Source organism: Pteropus alecto, unplaced genomic scaffold (genome assembly GCF_000325575.1).
Source record: "Pteropus alecto unplaced genomic scaffold, ASM32557v1 scaffold46, whole genome shotgun sequence".
Taxonomy (NCBI): domain Eukaryota; kingdom Metazoa; phylum Chordata; class Mammalia; order Chiroptera; family Pteropodidae; genus Pteropus; species Pteropus alecto.
The window spans coordinates 2,542,655-2,569,074 of NW_006439231.1; positions in this window are offsets into that span (position 1 = coordinate 2,542,655).

Consider the following 26,420-nt stretch of genomic DNA (forward strand, 5'->3'; position numbering starts at 1 on the left):
CTTCTCTTTTATTTTAATTGAATGAGTACAGCATAAATTTTATGTTATGATGTGTTCTTTTATATGCCTGACAATAAATTAGAAAATAAATACTTAAAAGTATATCCTTAAAAAGTGTATATCTTTGATGATGATTTGAGTCATACTTGGGAATTCTTAGTAATCACTTGGGAGATGCCCTAATCCTATCACTGATCTGTCAATGTGAATTCTGTAGATGGCTACACCAATTTAAATTTTTTTTCTTTGAAGTCTGGGCATACATTCATATCTTTAAAATTTTATAAAATGTGTAAGCCTTTTCTTAAGTAAATAATTATCTTACTAAATTTTCTTACAAGATATTTTTATGAACCGGGAAAATATCTTCAAGAGGATTTTTGCAAGAAACACTAAGCATCAACTACAAAGTAAATCTTTCTACTTACTCGACCAGCCCTACAGGAACAATGATTGGTAATAATATTATTTAATAATTAACACTTTTTAACACTTACAAAGATACTTTGCCAAGAGCTATACATTCATTATCACATGGAATTTTAACATCTAATGTTATCAATAAATAAGTTCAGATAAAGTAGTAGAAGTTCCAACACATGTATATAGCCTAGCAACGAGAAATCTTAATAGGGCAATATTGAGTCCAGTAGTTTCAGAAACTGAAATTAGTGTTGTTTTTTGTGTATTTGTTTGTATAGAAAGACAGTGAAGCATAGAGATGGTTAAAAAAGAAAATTAACAAAATTTGATATATTTAGAACATGTTCGAATTATAATATATTTCAAATCTATCAAACCGCTAACTCAAAACTTCCACATTACGCAGGACTAATTCCAACTCACGACAAGATATATTTAACTGACTTTTGTCCCACAAATTATGGTTCCAGTACAAAAAGGACTTTGTTACTAATTTATCCTGATAACTTAGTCTTGATAACTGAACTTTTGTATTCTGGATTCCATTTCGCCCACACTTTTTATGCTTTAATTCAACTTATTTCAGCATACTCATATTTTTACTTCATTTCAGTTAAGCCTAAATGTCCCAGTTAAATAAATAAGTATATAAATAAAATTCATATTATTTGAAATAGGTTAGAAAATTTGAGTTGTCTCAGATGTATAGCAACAAATAAAAATATGCTTTTGAACAAGAGTATAGTAATTAAAGATAATATTGGTGCCATTTCTTCCCATATCACAAATAATGCATTTGTCTTCTCATCTTTAGTTTTAATGTATATTAATTCTCTTTATAAGTGGTAAAATATTGCTCATTAGTATTAAGTGGTAGAAAAGATAATTAGAATTGGTAAAAAATGTATTTTAAATAAAAATATGGTTTATTAATTTTAAATATAATCAGATGATTAAAACTCTCCAAAGCTAGGAACAAAATTGTTGTACCATAAAGCTATAAAAGATTAAGATAATACAAAATTATTTTATTTCTTATAATACCAAAATTGTTACACTTTGAGACACACAAAGAAATACTATCAAATTAAAACTGACAAATGATTGTAGCAAGAGGTCAAACTTACACGAGATTTATCCAATGAAATCAAACAAAATACTCCACAGCTGAATCAGCTCTTGATGTTTGAAATGGGAGAAGATATGACCAATAAAAAATAGATCTTCAGATGATATAGGAACAAGTAAGTTAGTAATAAGGCATTTCAGATAAAATAGTAAAAAGCCCAACAGATACATATAAACCAGTATTAAAGCATCTTGACAAGGCAATTTGAGTTTCAGAAACTAGACACCCTATAAAAAGAGAGTAAATTCCCATGTAACAATATGGATACAATTGAAGACTTCGGCACTTCAGAGAATAACTCAAAAGGAAAGTGTAATCATTCAGGCTGAGGATGGCAGTTCACAAGAAAAAAAAAATGTTTAAATAGAAAAATTAATAACAATCAGAGCCCATAGAGATACTTCATTCCCCTAGTCCTAATATCAGAAGTGATGCATCAGGCCAGACCAGCAGCAAAAACAATTTGTAGAGCTAAAGGTTGAGCATTATGTGGCAGGAGCTAGAAGTCTCTAGTTTATAGGAGATGAAATGGCCCCAACTGTAGAGAAAGTAATGAATTAAAAGTTGAGTTTTTGTTTGTTTGTTTGTCTTGTTCTTGCTTTCAGCTTTATATCCAGTGTCACAACTGAGAAATTTAATAAATAAATAAATAAATAGTAAATAAATAAATATAAATAAATAAAACTTAAAAAAAAAACATTAGGTTTAGATAAAGCTTAATCTAATACAACTTATAGAGAAGGTTGATAAAGATATTTATTTAAATTGATGAAAAAAGATTGTGACTTTTTCAATAATATGGACTATGCTTCATTATTCAAATTGTTAAGAATCGTTGATCTTTGAGATGCCATCTGAAAAAAGAAAACAGACATAAGACTTCTAAAATAGAAAATGGTTTTCAATGAAATAGAGATTTTCATCCAAGTCATTATATATGTATATATAGTTGGATATGAATATGCATTTATGTTTATATTTAGGAATATATTTATATGAACATATATAATTATATATATATAGTTGAATATGATTAGGTTCTTACTGTCAAGGAATTCATAATCTAGTGGAGAAAGTCTAACAGACAATAATTCTAAGGCTCAGAGAACTCTTCTATAAACTTAAAATTTCCAGATAGAAATACAGCTGTCTTATTATAAATGTAAATATGTACATATCCAGACCAAAAAACTACAGCTCACAAGCCAAATCCAGCCCTCAATTTATTTTTGTAAGTAAAGTTTTATTGGAACACAGTCACACTCAATCATTTTGTATATGATTGCTCTTATGCTACAATGACAAAGTTCAGTTGTTGTAACAGAGACCAAATGATCCCAAAGCCTAAAGTATTTACCATTTGTTTGTTTGTCCTGTTCATTTGTTGCTTTTAGGTTTATATCCCACATATAAGTGATATCATGTGATTTTCAACTCTTTCTGTTTGGCTTATTTTGCTTAACATGATTATCTTGAGACTAATGGACATGGACTATAAACTAGTGGTTACCAGAGGGTAGGGGGCGGGGGGGAGGTAGGCAGTTAAAGTGGCTCAAATATAGGGAGTAGGGTGATCAAATATATGGTAGCTGAAGGAAACTAAACTTTGGGTGATAAATACAATAGAATATACAGATGTCAAATTATAATGTACACCTGAAAATTATATAATTGTATTAACCAACGTTACCCCAATAAACTTAATAAAAAGTAAAATAAAATAAAATATTTACTATTTTACCCTTTACAGAAAACATTTGTCAACCTATACTGTAACTTATAACGATAAATAATAATTAAAATGTAAGTGAAGAATATTTAACTTTCTTCTCACTGTTTTTCAATAAATACCCTCATTGCCTGTGAGAAACAGGCAAATTGGTCAGGAAATTCTAGAAGAGATCAGGATGACTAAGTTATAAGTAGTTTTGATTTTAAATAAACAATAACCCTCATAAGATATTTAGAATATAATACAGAAAACCAAGTTTTCTACAAATAAAGTAAAAAATGATTAGCTTCCAACATTCTTCCTCTGTTTAAAGTAGTTCTCATTAGGCAACAATTTTGTAAGAATGTTATTAGTTGAGTGTGCCTTTACAAAGGCTCTCTTTATATCTCAAAGTTAAATAGAAATATTAGGAGCAAAGTGAACAGAAAGTAATTACTAATTGTTCGAATTCAACATTTTCAACAAGGTGATTATCTTTAAGACAACACATTTCCTGTATATGTATGTATATTTATTCAAGGGAGTTTTTTATAATTAATTGATTTTTCAAAATGGAAAATAAAATTAGTAAAAGGTTTTGAGATTGTCATTTACTAATGTCATCTCTAAAGAGTTCAAAAAGATCAGAGTGGTTCATTCTATAATGAATTGATTGAATGAATTTCTATCTTCAGGGTAGCCATCCCCAATGAGAAAGTGGATGGTTGGTGAGAAGTTATTATGGACAAGTACTTGGAAAATATTGAGTTTGTGCTCTAAGCAGCAATTATTCATAATTATCACATTGGAAATACTGTTTTCTCTAGGTATTCTATGTCTTTTACCTGTTATATTTATAAATTCACCCATTTAGCAAGTATTTATTAAGTATTTAGTAAAAAGCTGGGCACTGTGTAGGCACTGTGGGTGTAAGGTATGTAATGCAAAATCAAAAACGAAAAGGAGAGAATCTGATAAAAAATCTACATCTCTTAATCTAACATAGTTTGCATTTGATTATACTTCTGTTTGAGGAGGTCATTGAGTGGACATGACCTACAAGCTGGATCCAGGCAATCAGAGGCTCCTTATATCCTCCCTGTCTTTGGAATGTATGTTCCGACTACCATACCCATACTGAGAGCAGTTTTAAGGACACAGCCTTGAGAGGGTAAAGTGTTGTTTTGACCAGGTGTCCCCAACCACTATGCCATGGACAATTACCGGTCTGTGGATTATTAGGAACCAGGCCTCACAGCAAGAGGTAAGCAGCAGGCGAGGGAGTGAAGCTTCATAGATATTTGCAGCCACTCCTCAGTGCTAGCATCACCGCCTCAGCTCCACCTCAGATCATCAGGCATTAGATTCTCATAGGAGCACTGGTCCCTGATGCCAAAAAGCTTGGGGACCGCTGGTTTAGACCGTCTTTACTATAGATGACTTAACCGTATTAAAGCTTCTATGTATAAACTCTTAAGATTCTGGCAGACTGGTGCAGAGATCTGTTTTATAACCTCTCAGGACAAGCCTATGTAAATTCCCTTGCTTATTAAACTTGCCACTTCCCAACCTGGAGTGGTCTGCCTCCTTCTACAGTCTCTCTTTATCCTCCATGTCTCACCTGGAGAACTCCCAAAGTTTCGAACCAACAACTTTCTTATTATAATATATAAAATGTCTTTATTTTGATGTATAAATTTATTTGTTTTATATGTGATAGAAATGTTCTTGAGACATGATCTTGAATTCTTGCCTCTTGTCTGACTAGGCTTTCACTTGTCAAGGATTTCATTTTCCTAGGACATATTTGTGACTTTTTTATTTTTTCTCTAGAGTGATCTGGCTGTCCTGAGCTCCCTACAATAACTTTCCTGGAAAAGACAAGAGAGAAAATTGTCCAAACAAGGTATATGAGAGCTACAAAGCATGTGCTTTAATCTGGAACTATGTTTCACCCCATGAGGCTTTTTTTCATTTTACCCTTCCTACTCTGATGACGAAGGTACAAATTCCCCTCCAACTAGCTTGTTTTGCATTCTCCAGGGCTTTCTATATCTGTTTTTGCTTGTGTTGACCCCAAACATCTTAAATGTAATGCCCTACATATTAAAACTTCTTTATTTTCTTTGAATTTCAAAACCACAGTTATGAAATAGCCATATTATTCCATATACCACAATAGATAACAGGCCTTAGAAATATTTTTTCACACAATTTCAAACATGGTTATGATTAACATAGTAAATATTGCTTATATTGTCATAGCTTGAAGACTCATTTTTAGTTATACTGCTACTTCAATATGGTTGATTTTACTATGATGTGGAAGCATCTATTTATTTTTTTTTTTGTGAGCTGATTAGCATAAGGGAGACAGGAAATTTATCTCAGATATGGTTCTTTATAGACTACATTTTATTCATGTGAGCTAGTCCTTTTAAATCGTGTGTCTTACTCAAGGGTCAGTATGAAATGCTTCATGTAAAATTACAAAAGTACTTTTAAGATCCTTGAGATTGATTGAATCATAGATGTATGAGGGAACTCAGTTCATAAAACAAGTCTATAAGGATTCAGACTTAAACTATATTTGTGCTAATTTGGTCTGTATGTGAAACCAAATGAAATTTTAACCGGTTTTCAAAAGAATTCAAGATGTTTCAACATTACGGAAGAAATAACTTAAAACATACACTACAAATATTTAATTAATAAAATATAGCTCAATCTTATTATTATAAATTATCTATTTTTCTATAGTTCTATAGAATTCATACTCTACTTTGAAACTCACCAAAATCTTAAAAGCAGATATTAAGAGATATTAAAATATTTCCTCCAAAAAAAAGAATTAACATCAGAGTCTGTTGTTCTTAACATAGGACTCTCTTTCATATAACAAACTTCTGGTAATTCATAAATAATATTATATAACAAATATATTATAATGTGATATAATGCAATTTAACTATAGTATGTGATAATTCAAACTATTTGAAGAATAGTATTCCTGCAACTGAGAAAAAAAAAAAAAGCTTTCCACCACTCATAAAGTAAGAATGTTGAGAATGTAACAGGACACCATGAAGCCCTTAATTTTCTCCTTGGGAGGCTAGGAAGCTAATGAATCTCTTTACTTCTATGAATGAAAGAGAGAATAATAGCTGGATAGTTTTGGGGATCTCATGTTTAATTCTTTAACTGCTAAGAGGAAAAAAAGAATTGCTTGCTTTTTAGGTAGAAAAACTAGCTTGTATTATAGCTTGCAGATAGTTAAAAAATATTTCTGAAATTTTTATCTATCTGCCATTCCCAGGCCATGATATACACAAAACTTTCTCAAGTAATTCAGTCCAAATAACACTACATTAGTTCTAAAATAACTGTATTCACAAGTCACAAATTATCTGAACCATATCAATAAGCATATGTCTAACACTTCTAGTAAATCATAACTCATTGACCACTAATATTATTTAAAATGCTAGATATGTTTTTATCAGCAATACAATCTCAGAAAGTGACTTTTGCTGTTATAATTTTATGTTCATCATTTGCTAATTTTAATATTAGTATCAATAAATATTAAAAAGAGTAAGTTCTAGCAATGTTAACCTCATATTAAAGAGCCTGAATGAAATTCAGTTAATAGAACAACCAAATGAATTTATAAAAATTCCTTAAGTCACAGGTTTATGAGTAAAAAAGAGGATATTAAATCAATATATCAAACATGTGACATATATAGGCATCTGAATAAATTAAAGATATATTTTACATTCTGCTACATATTATAAATGAAAAGAAAGATATGGGTTTGCAATAATTTTCTCAAAATGATGGTAAATAAGGGAAGATTATTCTTGAGATCTGTCTACACCATCTAAACAAGAATATTATCTTCTTGATTGAAACACTGAATTTTCTACAATGAATAACAATTAATGCCTACTAATTATTGTTCCATGGGAAGTATGTTTGTAGCCTAAAACAATACAACACAGTGCCATAAATTTATTCCATTTTCCCATACAATGAAGATGAAAATAACAACAGTTTGATGAGAAATGTTAAATATAATGAATTCTATACAGCTACAATATATCTACTAAAAATAGAGCATTTTGAGTTTAAAACTAAAAAAGTATGAAAAATTTTTAAACTTCTATTTTGAAATGTATATTTGTTCAAATACTAACTAAATACTTTTTTTTAAAATAATTTCAGGTGGAAATAATGGAGTGTACAAACCACACTGTAAATATGTAAGACCAAAGAACAATATGTTTAAAGTCTGTCATAGTAACATGTCCATGGATCAACACTTACCAAGTTTTGTATAATAGAGAAACACTTAGGAAGTGCGTTAAATTTCTGGGTTTATTATCTAACATTAGTGATTCGCTAAGACTATAAGGGAGCTCAGCAACAAGAATCTCTAGTTATGTTGGTGCAATGGATATACAGATCAAACTTTGAAAGAAAAATAAAATCTTACCACTGATAATATATCTTCATGGAAAATATCAACCTGGACTTTTCTTCTATTTTTTGAGAGAAATAGGAAAAGTGTCTTTGTTAAGTCCCTTTCAGCAAGATGGATTAAACTCAGTAGGATCCCCATCCTACTCTAAGGACCTAGTTGCTATGATCACCTTAAAGATTAACAGGAAAAGTTACACAGGGAAGTAACACAGAGAAAAATGGCCATCTGTGCCTCCTTTCTACAAATAATCAAATCAGAATGCATATATAGAAAGAGAGATAGAAGAATCAAATAAAATAAAAGAATAAAAACAAATTTAAAAAAGATAAATATAATTAAAACAAGAAACCAACTAGTGGCAAGGATGAAAAATTGTTTGGACCTGACCAATGTACCACTGGTCCCAATTCAAAGCCAGAAAACAGATAATGTACTTTTCTTGAAGTCGGTTGTAAGTGACTCAGACTACCGAGTTATAAATTCTCTGAAGCAATTTCAAAGGAAAATTTTCAAATGGTGGAGAAAAAACAATCAACTTTTCTGGGTCTACCTAAGCTTGAACAAGCAGAATATTATCGAGCTTAATCTCTGCTGGTCTTGTAATCATACATTTCTAGGCATAGTGGAGGGTCTGTGAGCCAGGTCCCCAGTTGCATTATGTGATATCTTTCATGGAAAAAAAAATAATGAAAAGACAAAAGATAATCAAGGCTTAGATGACTGAACTAAGACAGTTTACTACTGGAGAAGATGCATTGAAGACCTTAAATACATTAAATATACTGTGAAGTCAGATAGTTTCCAGGGATGCTCACATGGAATTCATGCAATTAAGCTCTTTATTCATCAAATATTCATTGCATATTTTACATGTGCCAGGCCTGATAGTAGACACTAGCAATGCATCAGTAAATAAAACAAAGTCCCTACCTTGAAGTTCACATGGGTGGGAAGCATGGGAGGCACATACAGTTATACACATGTGTGTGTGTGTGTGTGTGTGTGTGTGTGTGTGTGTGTGTGTGAGTAAATTAGGTAGTGACAATTGTTATAAAGAAATATGCAGCAGAGTGAGAAGGTAAATTAGTGACTGGTGATTAAGGTAAGGTTGACCTGGGATGCCTTTTTAAGAAAGTGACAGTTGAAAAGGTGTTAAATTAAGTAAATTTCCTTTAGGCAAATAAAACAGAAAATGCAAGGAATAGAATGTGAGAAAAGTGAATGATGCAGCCAAGGGCCAGATCAAAAAGGAGCTCAGAGGCCACTGTAGAGAATTTGCAGTTTGATGTTAATGATATAAGGAAATAGAATTGTGGAAGAAGTCAAGAGCTAATGATCAAATGAGATCAAATCAGCACTGCTGTAAAACATATGATTAAATAAAAGGAGAAAGCTTGAGGCCTTTAGTGGAAAAAAGAAGTATGATGTTTAGGAAATTGGTCTCTGGTACCATCTTCCCTGTATTCATATTCTGTACTCACCATTTGCTAGCTGTGACAGTTGGGTAGGTTATTTAAATTTTAATTAAATGAAAAAAAAAATGTTTTCTACCTGAGTAACCTCATTAGAGTAATAATAGTTTATTATAAAGAATAAGTGACTCAGAGTATCTAGTGTTGTCCCAGGTATATATTAAGTGCTCAATGTTATATTTATTATTGTTATTATTACTTATTTACTCACCAGAATTTTGGTGCAAAATGCTATTCTTAAGACAATTTATTCATAATTTCAAGGTTACCAGATAAAATGCAATAGCTAATATTATCTATCAGGTTTAATTCTTTAGCTTTATTCATACCTCTAATATTCTTCAGTCTACAAAACAGAGTCCTCTTAGAAGCTTCTGTATCCAGTGGAGAATTATAAGTTCAAACATATCAGACAGTTTTCTCAATATGCAATCATATTTTCTCAATGTACGTGAATATTCATAGCAACATTCTTACTATAGCCAAAGATTGAAACAACCTAAATGTTAATCAACAGAATGAATTAACAAAATGTGATATAGCCATACAATGCAATTTCAGTCTTAAAAAATGAATTGATACACGATATGATGTGGATGAAAGAAGCCAGACATAAAATATCGTATATTCTATAACTCCATTTATATGACATCCAGAATAGATAAATCCACAAAGACAGAAAGCAGATTAGCGGTTGTCAGGGAATGGGGAAGAGAGAATTGGAGAGTGAAAAGGAAAGTAAGGACCACAGGTAGGTTAATTTTAGAAAAGACTACACATAAAAGTTGAGGATCTGGAAAATTATTCTCTTTAAATTAGTCATGCTCATATACTTCTTGGAAAATCAGATTTGTGTCAGTTTGAACCACTGCTTTAACAGCACATATTTCTTTATCTTCTTCTTCTCCAAAATAAGAGGTTCTGGGAGACTGCATAGTTATATATCAATATTATATAGGTTTCTCCTTTTTATGTAACAATCTTAGAATTTGTGGTTTTTCAATACATGAATAAATGTACTAATGTGTTTACCACAAGGAAACTCTATGGAGTAACATTCATTTATTGTTACTTATTAACTATCATAATGCTACAATTTAATATTAAATATATTTTGAGGGCAACTATTGCATTTTAAAGACTGTCCTCTCTTTTGCTTCTTTATAATAATAATAAAAAAAGGTCATTAATCACTTACTATATGATGGCACTATAGTGAATTGAGAACACAAAAGAGAACTAGGTTCTTTCACAGCTCTGACAGCCTCTCAGTCTAGTGGCTCAATTTATTACAGACAAAGTGTGGAGAGTTCATTCCCAGCACACAAATCTATTGATCTCACTCTCAACCAGTTTTTCTATCTACCATCAGAAACATCATTTTACTCCTTTTCAAAGAAAAAAAAAAACATGGAGTTTCAACTGTTACGTAACTGGTCAGATATGAGTGACAGGGGAACAAAGAAATAGAGGCCCAGCCTAGAGACCTCCCAAAGAATATCTTATTAGTAGTTAGAGAATCCATCCTGCATCCCCGAAGACAAAGGACAGGAGGCCCATAATCTGTAGCTGGTTTAATATGGCCACAGAAGCCTACGCAGAAAGTACTACCATAACCTGCTCACAACCTCAGCCTCATTATACCATCATTATAATACCATGTTTATTCCAGAAAGTTCATGAATCTAATTATAACAGACTGAATTCTGAGTAAGCACATGCGCACTAGGTAAAGAGTTATACAGCAGCCAAGTATCAAACAATATGACCTCACTTGCCAATCACCTAGGAATGCCTTTGTAATCACCCATCATGGACCAAATATAATTCAGACCTTCCCACTATGGGAGGTTATGGCTGTCTTCGCTGAAAACCTGTTCCTCCCTTGAAGCATGCTCTGTCTTTCTAAAATATACCTTTAATAAATCTTTTCTAAATATCACTGACCTGTGATTCTTGAGGAAAAATGCTAATTACACTTCTGCGTTGGTATCCGCCCTGCCTCACCATGCCACTGGGGTGACACCCAAGTTCAAATCGCCCCTAAACGGTAATACAACTACTACATTACAGAAGAAAGTATATTATACAAATGTGTTAACATTTTCTGTGATCCTAAGATTTTCCTGGATAATAAACTAAGCTCTTAACAAAAATTATCTTGCTGAATATTCAAAAAATATTTATGAAATATATATCATTTTCCTAATTTTCCACATACATGGACTGTAGATTAGATCATTTCAGTCTCTTATATAAGCTTCCAGATTCACTCAGTATACAAACTTAGGTCGACTTTACTACAGGTTCCAGCTTGTTGCCAGTATTGATTCTAGTCTTCTAATGTAATTCTTTCATAAAGGGACTGCTGTTTATCTTTCCAGTGCATACAGTTTTGCTTCAAATACAATAATTTGCTTATTTCCTCTCCCATAGTATAACAAATATGTTTTGTACTTTGCCCCTATAGGATACTACTTCATTGTTATAAACTAGCTAGAATATCGATTTCTCGTATGCATCCCAAGTATGGCCCAGATAAATTGTACCCTTTCTTTTGAAGCTAAGATGAAATCCCACTTCCTAAAAGAAATTATTACATATTGACCTCCTCTCTTTAGGCCTTGGCATGCTGTATATAAATCAAGTGTAGCATATAGCACCCTCTTTTATCAATGTAAGTTCTAATATAAGGAGATATATTAATTCATTTATATCAATTGCTATTTTAGAATATACTTTTATTTCATTTTGTTACTTTACTTTGTAGCTTCTACTTACTAAAATTTTCTTTTGCATTAATTTTTTCAGAATTCTTACTTTCTATTTGATTATTTCTATTTTCTGTGTGTGCATGTGCATGTATCCTTCATTGTTTTCAAAGTTACATATCTTTTATTCTATTTATTTGATTAAATAAAAACATTTTAACTTAATTAAATGATGTTCAAAATTAGCTAATATTTCTAACTTCTTGAAAAATAAAATTATCACAGAATCCTTCTATATTCTCCAGCACACTGTTGATTATTAATTTAAATCCATTTTTTCTAAAATTATTCATAGCAAAAATACTATTACCAAAAATCATAGTCAAATTAGATTTACCAAGTATTTTACTTACATGATTACTCTTGCTTTTTGTGCACCAATTTTTCTTTTTGTATTTAATTTTCTTGTTGACAGACATCCTTTAGTGGTTTATTTCAACAGCATTTTAGAGTAATAAACTCTGTTAATCTTTGTAAATCTGCAAATTCATTCTTCCTTTTAATAAAACTTAGTTCATTAAAGAATTCTAGATTGACTCATTATATTTTAGCATACTTCTGGCTCTGTTGCTCATGATAAGCCTGCAGCCAGTCAGAGATTTTCCATTTTAGGAACTATGTGTTTTCTCCTTATAATTTAAAATTTTTATATTTAGCTCTGATATTCTGAAGGTTTTCAATTATGTGTTTGGTTTAATTTTCTCTTGTTAGGAATAGAAGTGATTTTTCAATCAGAGAGTTTATGTCTTCTCTTTATTATAAAATGATTTCAGCCATTATATTTTTCAGTTATGTCTCTTCCCTGTTCTTTCTGTCTTTTTCTGGAACTCCTACAAAATGTGAGTTGGAGCTTCTCTTATTAGGCCTCTTTTCTTTCTGTTATATTCTGGTAATTTCCCTGAAGAAATCTTTATGAGTACTAATTCTTTTTGTTTTGTTTTTTTTTTGTAAAGTTAGTTCACTCTTTTATCTACTTATTTTTTTAAAGGCCGTATTTTTCATTTTTAAAATTTCAATTTGATATTTTTAAAATCTACCTGCTTTTATTTTTTTTCTGAGACCATCTGGTTTTTGTTTAACTGATTATTTTTTTTATTTTACCAGACTTTTTAAAGAGAATATTGTGTTTTGTTTACCTGTGGTAATTAATTTTTTCTATTGTTTTATAATTTTTAATCATGAGTTCATCTTCAGCAGTTATTAATTTAACGCAGTACCACAGACTCTACATTGTATAGACACTTTGTGGGATCAGTTTTATGTTTAATTCTGCTGGAGTGACAATAATACGAGACTTAAAAAAAAATCAAGTATAGTCCCATGAGGGTAATATCAGTTACAATAGCATCTATATCCAGCTGAGGCTTAAGGTTCTAACTGTTTAGAGGTGAATCTATCTCACTTCAATTTACCATGTTGAATGAGGTCTCCTATTTGTGTGTTTATTTCCTTTATTCTAACATGAACTTTTGTTAAAGAAAGAATTATCTTTGCCAACTTTCTTTTTCTGTGTCTTATACATTATAAATACTAAGAATTTATATTTTTTCAACTAAATTTATCATTCAGAAACTAAATGTTATTCAATCTGAAAAAAATAGAAATTAGTAACATGAAACTAAAAAAGTCATATGAAGATGCGATTTATGCTGTAAATTTTGTCAATTAATTTATATTTAAATAAACACATTTTGAAAAGAAATTCAATTTTTCCAATATTTTTTAATCCATGTTTTGCTTTCATAAGTGGAGAAAATAGTACAAAATATACTTTTATAAAGCCTCCAAGTTATTTTTCAGGTATAACAATTTTGTTCTCCCAAGCTCTCATGCAAACATTTGTTTCCCAAGAAAGCCATTATCTATTTTTCTTTGATAACAAAATGAAGAACTTATATTGAGGGAAAAATAAAAGTCTTAAGGGGCAGGTACATTCAAAATGTATTAATTATAAAAACAGTTTATATGTTAATCTATGTGCAAAGCAATATCTAAAAATGAACCTCCTGTTACAGTAGCCCAATAGTAGGATAATACAAGATGTCAGGAGGAAATTATTCTATTGGTAATAAGGCCTGAATAAAGGATGACATTTTTACATTTGAAGTTATCATAGAACCCTGTCATAAAATAAAGGAGACAGATATATCATTAAAATATTTTATGCTTGCTTATAGAAAATGCATCCATATATAGTTTGCAACAGGATAGTGAGATTTTCACTGTAATTCTTTACAGGAAATTTACCCATCCAGAGAAGACCTGGATCCTCTGCCACGAAGGTAGAAAATTAAAATTAAAGCCATTTCTTTTCATCAGAGTAATTTCAGAGAAATTGGAAAATAAAATTGTATCATATTGGAAATCTGGCATTTGAAATAAGCAGAGTCCATTTTAAATCCAATCCAAGGGAGTTTAATTACAAAATTACTAAACTTAATTTTAACATAGAACAGCTATTTTGGGGGCTCCACGGGTAATTTAATCTAAACAACAGCATATCTGCTTTGAAGAAAATTATTAAACATTATACTCTTTGGACTATGATGAGTAGTTTTTCTTTTTTTTATTTTTAACTTAGAAATTTTATCAAATTCTCTCTTTACCTCTCTCATAGCTTCGTGTAACTAGAAAATGAAAGAATTCTTCCTCTAAGATATAAATTGAATGGATTTGCATAAAAGTAGGAACCACTCAAGTCTAGACAAAACAAATAATTGCCTTTGGCTTAGTGCCATAGCTAAGACTCTTGGGTCAGGTTGTCATTATTCAATCACTATCTATCATTCAGTGTCTATAGACTTTGTGAAATTTCTCTTTTACTCTCATTTTTGTCATTATATAATGATAGCCATAAGAATGTTGGGTATACTAAATGGGAAGAAAGTTGAGAAAGAAAAATAGAGAGAGAGAGATAGCGATAGAGACAGAGAATCATCTCATCTAATGCCCAGTCCAAAGATATCACTCAAATATCCTTGTTATATTTCTATCAATTATTATTATTGGTGGTGTTGTTGTTTATATTATTATTATGTGATGAAAATTGACAGATTTTTAGACCCAGCATTGTAAAGTAACAAATTATTGTATACAGAAGACCCAATTTAAATTCATTTATTTTTCAATGGGAAATAACACATTAAAAACAACATACAGTAGAGACTAAAACAAACTAAACACCTGCCACCATACAGCATACATTATTGAAGGGGCAGAGTGGATAGACCACACACACACACACACACACACACACATGAATATACATAATATATATTAAGCATTAGGTACATATATAATGTCAAATAGAGAGGTCTTATAATGTAGAAAATATAACTGGACAAGGATACAGAGAGTGTGAGGAAGTGAAGAGAGGAATTAATTTAAATAATGTGGTCAGAGGATTCCATTTAAATGAAACAAAAGAGCAATCCATGAGAATATAATGAGGGAGAGCAGGCAGTGTGATAACAGAAGCAAAAGCCCTGAACATAGATTGCATTTGTCATATTTGTTCATAATGCAAACCTAGCAACTTGGTTGAAATTGTTAAACGTAGTTTCCTAAAACTGTTATGTAACATCTAGCACATAGTAGGCAGTTAACATGTGATAGTTACTTTCACGAAATAAAATTTTGGCTCCATGAATGTTGATTGGGAGAACTAGAAATATCTGCAGAGAGAAATTCTCTGGTAAAGAAGCCATTGAGGGCTCTTGAAATATAAGAAAGCACCAAGAAAGCAGAATAGCTATTACAGAACAGACAAGGAACACCCAAACATAAAAAAAATTACTTCACTATCTCACCAAACGAAAGTAGAAATGTCTAGTTTCCTTAAGTTTTTTAGAATTAAACCCATGTCTTCCCTAATTTCCACTATTCTATCAGACCATCCTCCCAATGAAATCTTGTATTTGTGTAATACGTTAAAATTGCAAGTAGAATTAATGCTTTATATGACTTTAAATAGACAAACATTTTACCTATACTTTCATGATTCTCTTTTGTCATATTTTAAAACATTTAGAAATTTTTCTAAAGCAAACAACCTCAGCTATTTGTTATTTGTTGGAAAGTAACAGTGAAACAAATCAGAAAATATAAAGTTGAGTTGATTAAAGGAGTCTAGTACTTGCAAAATAGGGCATTAATAAGGTCACCTGCATTCAAAAAACATGTGTTAATCACTTAGATGTATAAAGCACTATCTAACACCTGGGAAGAGGCAAAGGATGAGAAGGAAATAATTTAATCCTGAATGACAAACTTTAAAAGCAGCATAAAATTGATGATAGAGTCAATAAAAAAAGAGGAGAGATGACTAAAGACTGCATTCATTTTGACAGAATTAACATAACAAAAAAGGAACAGGTCTTTCAGAAAAAAAGTTCGGGGTGGCGGGGGAGGCGGGTGCTGAGGATAAAGAGGAAAATATCAAAGGGGCGAATGCCATAAGATGAGGTGCTCTGTCAACCACTGACCAAGGAACTGAAAGCTTAGGACCTTAGTGTTACATAGCCCACTGGTAAGAATTTCATTCCCATAGTTTGTTTCTCATAGCTCTTAATTACAAAAGTGCTTCTAACTCCTATGACCCCATGTTAATTAAGTCATTTCTGACCATAATTTGGCTTATGACATAGATAAGACTGTAAGCAAATGCTGGTCATCTATACTGGTCATCTCAGTGTGACTTTATCATTTGTGTGATTTTTATACTTCTCATTAATAAGTTGTCATTCTGTTTTTTATCAGTCTCTGGGCTTGGACAGTGTGAATATATTCTAAAAGACGTTTTGATTCTCACATGCATCAGGATATCAGGATTTGCAATATCAAAATCTATATCAGGACCCCAAGCCAATTCCCCAAAGAAACAGATCTCTGCTAGGCTTTGACACAGCCAGCAACTCTTTCTAGAAGACACTCTGCTTTATTCAAATTCTCTATTTCTACTCATCTCTGTATGTATTGTTCTTTTTTTTTTGCCTGTCTTTGCCCAAAACTATTTTCAATATTTGGAAGTTCCTTCGCTAATATCTTAAAATCTTATCCATTATTCTAGGCCTTTAAAATAATTTTAAAACTATCCCCTCCCAGAAATCTCTAGCAGAAAAATAAGGTTTTGTTGTTTTTAGCTCCCATAGTACTTACCACTTTCTCTGTATATATGTTTATATACATACATAACTACATCTCATGTTATTTTATACAATTTTATACTTGTGTTGCATGTTTATTCTCTTTCCTAAGTGATCACAGCAACTTGAAAAGAATGGTGAACTATTATTATTTATTAAATGCAGTTTGAGAACTCAGAGATCTATTTTAAAATCTGAAAAAAAAGTTTTTTACTCTTTAAAAAACTTTATTTTCTAAACTGTTATAGATTCACAGAAAAATGGAGAGGAAGATCCAGAGAATTCCCATATAGTCCCTGTCCCCACACATACCCAGCCTCCTGCTTATCTAACATCCCCCACCAGAGTGGTATATTTGTTACAATTGATGAACCTACATTGACACATCATAACACCCAAAGTCCATAGTTTACTTTAGGGTTCACTCTTGATGCTGTACATTCTATGGGTTTGGTCAAATGTGTAATGATATGTCTCCATCATGAGAGTATTATACAGAATATTGTCACTGCCCTAAAAATCCTCTGTGCTTCACCTATTCATCATTTTTCCCTTTGCCGAAAAGCTTGGCAACCACTGATTTTTATCTCCAAAGTTTGTTGTTGTTGTTGTTGTTGTTGTTGTTTTCCCATTAGATTATATAGCTGGAATAATACAGTATGTAATCTTTTTCTGAACAACTTCTTTCACTTAGTAATATGCATTCAATATTCCTCCGTGTCTCTTTTAGGATTTGATAGCTAGTTTCTTTGTAGTACTGAAAATATTCCATTATCTGAATGTACCATAAATACAAAAGAGTGTAATTGCTGGATCATATGGTAAGAGTATGTTTAGTTTTGTAGAAAATGCCAAACTGTCTTCTATACCATTCTAACTATACCATTTTCCAGTCCCACTAGCAATTTATGAGAGTTCCTGTTATTCCTCATACTCACCAGCATTTGATGTTGTCAGTGTTCTATATCTTGGCTGTTCTATTAGATGTGTAGTGGTACCGTCTTATTTTAATTTTCATTTTCCTGATGAAATATAATGCATCTTTTTATATTCTTATTTGCCATATATATATCTTCTTTGGTGATGTGTCTGTTAAGATCTTTTGCCCATTTTTAGTCAGGTTTTTTTATTTTCTTATTCTTAAATTTTAAGCGTTCTATGCATACTTTGGACAACAGTCCTTCATCACGAGTGTCTTTTGCAAATATTTACTTCCAGTCTTTGGCTTTTCTTATTCTCTTCACATTGTCTTTTGCAGAATAGTTTTTTTATTTTTTAATTTTAATGAAATTGAGCTTATTAATTTTCTTTTTATGGATCGTGCCTTTGGTGTTATATCCAAAAAGTCATCACCATACCCAAGTTCATTTATGTTTTCTTCTATGCTATCTTCTGGAAATTTTATAGTTTTGCATTTTACATTTAGGTCTGTGATTCATTTTTAGTAATTTTGGTGAAGGGTGTAAATTCTGTGTCTAGATTCAGTTTTTACCTTGTGGAAGCCAAGTTGTTCCAGCATCATTTGTTGAAAATACTGCCTGTGCTCCATTGTATTGCCTTTGCTCCTTCATCAAAGACCATTCAGGTATATTAATGTGAGTCTATTTCTGAGCTCTCTATTTTGTTTCATTGATTTATCTGTTCTTTCACCAATACCATGCTGTCTTGATTACTATAATTTTATATAAGTCTTGAAGTCAGATAGTATCAATTCTCCAAATTTGTTCTTCTCCTTTAATGTTGATTATTCTGTATCAAATTTGGAATATTGTGAATTAAATGTTTTTAATACATCAAGGGCTCTTTAAGCATTGTATATAAGCACATAGAGTTAATTGCCAATAGCTATATAACTTTATTCTAGTATTATTTCTAACAAGACAAATATCACCTTAATATTCATTCATGTCAAATAATAGTCTGAAGAGACTTAATAGGAATGATTTATTTGGATAGGATGATAAAAATCTTTTCCATATAGAAGGTAGGGATCATTTCCCTTTGGGCTGCTAATTGTTTGTGACACTTACATGAAATTGCTAAGCACAGACATGCCAAAGATATTGTAGGCAAAACAGGTAAGGAAAGTTTCTTCTGGTAAAGCTTGGTCTTGTTTGTTTTAACTCCAGAAAGCTACCATTTCACAGGACAAGGAAATGATATTGTTGAGTGCATCCATTCTTCTATACTGCTTCTAAACTCTGTATGAAAAGTAAATAATTAATCCTCAGAAACCCCCTTTGAATTGTATTTTCCCAGTTTCATAAGCAGAGTCCAGTACAGAGTCCAATACCTGAATAGTCTAAGCCTACATTAAGAATTTGCACCAGAACTGTCATTAGAACTTAAGAACATCTGCAGAAAAGCCTATACTTAAAACAAGGTCCTATGTCAATCTTAATCTCTATGAAGTGATAACTATTAACTACAAGGAGGACTTTTAACTAAAGGAATTTGTAGGCTAATACCAACATCCAAAGCAAAGGAAAATCACATTTCTTGGGTAAAAAAAAAAGCATAAATGAGGTACAAATTTAATATTTAGAATTCCTTCAAAATCGCTTTTAAGAGAATTTTGTCCACTTAGAATTCAAGCCAGAAAAGAAATAAACATACTTTTGGTATTACACAGTCAGGCAGCATTGTGCATTCTCCATGTTATAAATTTTGGCCAGAGATTCCAGCTTGAGTCTAAGCACTAACAGTATTCTAGAAATGGTTGTGGCAGGTCTAAGAGACGTGGCTGAAGAGTCTTTAGAGAGTTCCAGTCCTATAAGGAAAAAAAAATGAGCCACAGGGAGTTAGACCCAATTACATACAGCCAGTTTTCTCATTAAGAAGCTAGTAATTCTGAAATATTAATCCTCCATCTTAGTGCCTATGAGTTTTGTTAAAATGCAGATAATGTTAAAAAGGCAACAGCTATTTGACTAAGAGATGTATAGCATGCCTTCCTCTGACACAGTGGAACTCAGAAGATTGAACAACATTCTCTCCCTGTTCTTTCCAAACTATCTTGTTCATTTGGCACTCAGACTTTTATACATAAGCTGAGTCATTTGGCAAAAAGCAAAAGATTTGCTTTAGCTCAAAGCAAAAGATTGTAGTACCCAGTAAAACAGCAATACACTCATGGAGATCCAATTGGAGATTCTAAAGATGAGTAGAGTATTGCCAGTACCCAGAAGAAGCAGTAGTGGTATCACAGTTTGCAAGAAAATGTGACACTCCCTAAACTACTAGGTAGGGGCCCTTGTTTGAGCATAAACATTCTTACATTTGCTCTAGAGATAAGCTGCCAATGTGATTCCTTATCTGCTCACAGGCTGGTAAAACTTAGGGAGACACGGTAAAGTAGATTTGGTGTAAAATTGCTGATTTCTATATACTATTCTGTAATATTTGGAAGTTAATTAATTTTTATGCATGTGATGGTCACAACTTCTGATTAACAAGTTTGTGCATGGGATATATTATTAATATGATTTCAAGGATATAATGATAGAGCCAGACAACACCATCTTACAAAAGCAATCTAAAATCCAATCAGATGTAATTTTAATGTCTATAATTGTTATGGTCCTGACATACAGAAAAGAAAAATAATATGCATAAAAGACAGAATTCTGCCAAAAAGATCAGAGGTGGAACAGAATCACATAGAGATATATGGATTCCAATGAAATGGCATTAGAGAGCCAATTAGTGGTTCTCTAGAGGCAGGTAAGAAAATATTTTAAATATCACAAAATAGCAAAAAAAAAAAAAAAGGCAACGTTTAACCAAAGAAAGAAGAGAGTTACATGCAATTTCTGAAGTGTTTAAAAAATTGAGAGAACTAATAATGTTGAAAGAATTGACTGATCACATGATTTAAACCCAGGAATGTGGGTTACGAGAACTCCCACTTTTCAAATTTAAGAAGTTCTTTTTGATGTCACTTATATAGAACTTAAAATGTTCATAGATAACAAGATCAAAAGCCCTATACCGTGCTTGAATAAGGAAACTATGTTCAATAGGAATCTCAGGACACCAACGGGCTTTGGTAGAGATGTTTCTTTTAACCCTGAGGAGATTTAGAGTTAACCATTAAGGTGATAAAATAAATGAAACCCATCTTTATTTCTATTTTTGTGTGATAAGAAGTTCACTCAATTATGTGTCAAGCATTGTTACAGATTCTGGGATAGAATGACAAACATCAAAGTCTATACCCTCATGGAGTTTATAATCAAGTGGAAGATAGAGAGTAATCAAATAAACACACACACACACACACACACACACACACACACACACAGTATTCTACTACATTTCATAAAATCTGAAATACCATCAGTTGTAATATTTGTTATTCTGTATCACTAAGAAAGCAAAAAACAAAGAAAAAAACAACTGATAATTAAACTATAGTGCAATGCTTTTTAATCACTTAGATTTAGACAGACTTTATCATATAGCAATCACTCTTGATCAAACATAGAAAAGCACATGTAAGTGAAATCAATTGGATGTTTTCTTAAAAATGTTTTCTATTCACAATTAAGCTTCCCTTGGTGGTATTGATGTCATCACACACACACACACACACACACACACACACACACTCATTCTCTGTGTCACCAGGAATCTTAATGTTATAGGATTTCTTACAATGCATTCTATTTTTGTTTCCAAAATTTTTTTCCAAGTCACTGAACAACATTCTGCAATTTTCATGCCAGTAATTTCCAGCTTCACATGTGAAAGGCAGCTTTTATTCACAGAGTTCAGTAATAAAATATAACCCATCTTCATCTCTTGTTAGTATCTTTCTTTTTCAGGTACCATAAAGAAACTCACTGTTGCTTTGCAGATAAATGCGGAGATGTATTATTTCCTCCATTGACTTATACTTGCTGCACGTATATTCATTCCACATCACTATTTCTATACATTTCTATTGTCACAATGTCTATTTTGTTTTACTGCAAAACCAGTGTCATTTAAAAAATATTTTAAAATGACAATTAAATTTAATGACTGTAATGGCAAAAATGCACATAACTCAAATTTACAAGCTCATTTCAGAGTGATTAGCAAGCAAAGGTAACATAAAAGTAGTTTTTAAGAAGTAGACAAGAAAACAAGCTTAGCCAAGAGAACAAACATTTTACTATGTTAAAAACTACTGTCATGTCAAGAAAGAAAAGATTTTTTGAAATCTCAGCTTGTTCAGTGACAAAAGTGCAGTAGCAAACTGAGAAGTAAAATCTTTTAAAGTAAGGGTACCTACATTTTACAAATTGGAATGTGTTTAGAGAATAAATAACTCTAAGGCAATGGAGTTCATAAAAATAGGCAGTGCTCTTAACAACTTTGGCTTTAAAGAGAATGAAAAGAATATGATAGTTGCTTAGTTATAAGGGTAAGTGAGATAGAGGGAATTATATTTTTAAGATATGGGAAGCTTGAGCACATCTAAATGCCATTAGAAAGGATCTAGAAAATTGGAGAAAGTGGCAAAGAAAACAAAAGAGCTGATCAATACTACACAGTGCCAGAGAAAGCTACAAGGCATTGGGGTTGGGCTGAGAAGCCATCAAGAGATCTAATATTTTACTTTACATTAGGTAGAAAATAATGATTAGGATCACAGACTCTGGAACCAGACAGCCTTTATGAAAACATCACTGCTCAGTTCTGGTGGCTTTGAGAAAGTTAGTTAACCACTCTGTGACTCAGTTTCCTTACCTGAAAAATGGAGAAAGATAATGAAATGGAGATGAGAAAAATGGAGAAAGATTATCTCACAGGATTGTGGTAAGGATTACATAAATTGATATTTGTAAAGTCCTTAGAATAATATGTAACATATATTAAGCATTTATAAGCCTTTGTTGTTACTGTTATCTCATTAAGCACATTTTAGTTACTTGTACTGAGAGAACTGGCTACTTCAAATTAATGATTATTCATTATAAGTCATTGGATAAAACACATGATGTCAGTGATTTCCTGAAAATTGTGGCACACATACTTTTGGTATTTTCAACTCAATTATGCCTCTTTTTAACCTCCCAAACTATTACTCAAATAGATTAATAAAAAAAGTTTACTCAAATAGTTTTTTTTTTTTAAGAGTTTAATAAGCAGACAGGCAAACCCAACCTTCATTTTTGAACTCCCGCCCCATAATTTTGAATATGGATTCCAAAATATTGTATTCTTTGTGATTAGTGAGATGAATTTCTGATATTTTTCATGTAAAAATTGAGAAATATATTACATATTCACATTTAATTTGTTCTGAAAGGATTTAGTGTAGTGGTGGAAGCATACATCTGCCAAGAAACAAAACCAGATTTCGGTGATGCTTCAGTCACTTGCTACCTGTGGGACACTGAATAAATTACTGAAAACTGTTAATTTCCATTCTTTTCACTTACAGAACTAAGGTAAAATGTATTTTTTCAGAGAGTTCTTGTGAGCATATGATGCTATATGAAATGTTTACCATACTGATTTCTTTAATCCTCAAAGAAAATTCAATCATACATTAAGATACAAAAAAGATAGATAGTAACCTTGATTCTTCAAAATAAAGGGTAATACTTAAAAATATATGATCTTTAGATTCCTTCGTAAATCTAAAACACTATGATTTTATAATAATACATAACAATGTAATTTTTCTTAAGTTTTCAGTTTATTCATTAAAGCTACTTTTTTAAATTTCTAGAACTGAGTAACCTCAAAACTCAGGTTAAAAATTCATATTGGTAGGTTTTTGGAGAACATGGAGTGAGAGACGTCTCCAGATCTCTCCCCTTGAAACAACAATAAGCTGAACATCTAATACTAAACAAAAAACACCCAAACTGCACATCAGCACATCTGAGTGTAGAATCTACGCATAAGAGCTACCACAGGTCAGAACCCAGAGTGTTGGATGGTGGACTAGGGAAATAAAGAATCTGCCTCTCGCAGCATGAGCTACCTGTAGGAGGAGGGAGAGAGGAGAAGGTGTGGCAGTTCCTTGAACAACGCTGACTGGGAGAGTTGTGAGTTCCATGCAGCCGGTGACAGGGCCCAATCATCAGGGCAGAAAGCAGAGAAGCAGGACAGCAGAGAAACAACAGTCGATTTTACCAGCCGCAGTTGCAAAACCGAGCCTGAGCCACAGCCTCCAATCCCCAAATCGTCCGAGATCGAACACCTCGGAGCCCAGAGGAATCTGAGCAAATGCTACTGAAACTATCCCTAATACTGACAGGGACTGAGACTGAGGGTAGCTAACGTGATTAAATATCTACAAGAAAATAAAAGGGCATTTATAAAGCTTTATGTAAAGCTGAGATCCAAGAGGCTCAGACGCCACCTACTGGACACCAAAAATAGTGTTTTTTTTTGCAGCAGGCTAAAGAGAGATCTTTATATAATAAATCTTCTTTCTGGAATAAAAGCAGAATACATTTCCATTAATGCCCAGGTGGAAAATACTTTATTAAATACCATGAAAAACCAAAGTGACAAAGCAGCTCTGAAAGAAAGAGAAAAATCTCCAGAAAAGAAGCTTATGGACATAGAAATATGCAACTTAAATGACAGAGAATTCAGGATGGTACTTCTGAAAAACGTCAGTGAGTTCCAAAATGAATCATATCAACAATTTCAGGAATTGAAAAAAAAAAAACCAACAACTAGATGAACAGAATAAGTTCTTCAGCAAAGAGAATGAAAGAATCAAAAAGAAACTTCTGAAGATAAATAACACACTGCAAGAATTAAAAAATGAAATAGCAAGCTTAGAAAATAGAGTCTACCAAATAGGGTAAAGGATCAGTGATATCGAAGACAGAAATCTAGAAATAAATCAGAAGGAAGAAGAGAGAGAGAAACAAAAGAATAAAAAATAATGAAAGAGAAATTCAAGAACTAGCTCACACCATCAGGAGAGGAAACATAAGACTAATGGGCATTATCGAAGGCAAGGAAAAGGAGCAGGACTAGAAAGCATTTTCGGACAAATTGTGGACGAGAATTACCCAAACCTAAGAAATGAGCCGGAGCTTGGAATTCAAGAAGTCAACAGAACACCCAATTTTCTCAACCCAAAGGCCTTCACCAATACACATTATATTAAAGTTATCAAAAATCAGCGACGAAGACAGAATTCTCAGGGCAGCCAGGGAAAAGAAGACGGTAACTTATAAAAGAAAACCCATTAGATTCTTGTCAGACTTCTTAGCACATACCTTGCAAGCCAAAAAGGAGTAGAATGAATTATTCAAAATATTAACTGACAGGAACTGCCATCCTAGAATAATGTATCCAGCTAAGCTCTCCATTAGATATGAAGGAGAAATTAAAATCTTTCCAGACATACAAAAATGGAGGGAATTCACCATTACGAGGCCTGCACTACAGGAAGTACTGAAAGGGGTCAGCTCACCTAAAACAAAATGACAAAAAAATACATAATTAGGAGTAATGTGACTATCAGGCTTATAGAAGCAGAGGAGTGAAACTCTTACTAAGAACAGGGCATTATAAGCTTAAACTATAAGAATAGATTTGCTATAGCAAGATAATAATGAACGTTCAGCATACGTAGGGACAAATTGAGACAAAAATGACTGAAAAGAGGAAGATTAGAAGATCCAAATTTGCAAAAGGGAACGGAGATAAGGCATGTATTGAAAGAAATGAGCAACTGTACATATATAACTATCCTTTCCATATTTGTAATAGTAATCACACACCAAAGATTCAGAGCTGAAGTATATAACATAAAACAAGAACCAGAGGCAAAACCTACAAAAGCCAACCAAAATAAAGAAAACGGAACACAAGGACAAGGAAGCAATGGAAACACCGGGCTACCAGAAAGTAAAAGGTAAAATGGCTATAAGAAGATCTCATATTTAAATAATTACCCTAAATATCTAATACCCCATTGTCAGAAATGGACAGATCATCCAAACAAAAATCAATAAGGAAATGACATCTTTAAATGACACATTAGAACAACTGGACATAACTGACATTTACAGAGCCTTCCATCCCAAAACTACTGCTTATACATTCTTCTCTAGTGTACATGGAACATTCTCAAGGATCGACCAATACTGGGACACAGAGACAGCCTCAACAAATATAAGAGGGTTGAAATCATAGCAACCATATTCTTTGATCATAATGCTTTGCCACTAGAGATCAACTACAAAAAGAAAGCAGAAAGAAGCACAAATACATGGAGATTAACAACATGCTACTGAAGAATAACTAGGTCAGAGAAG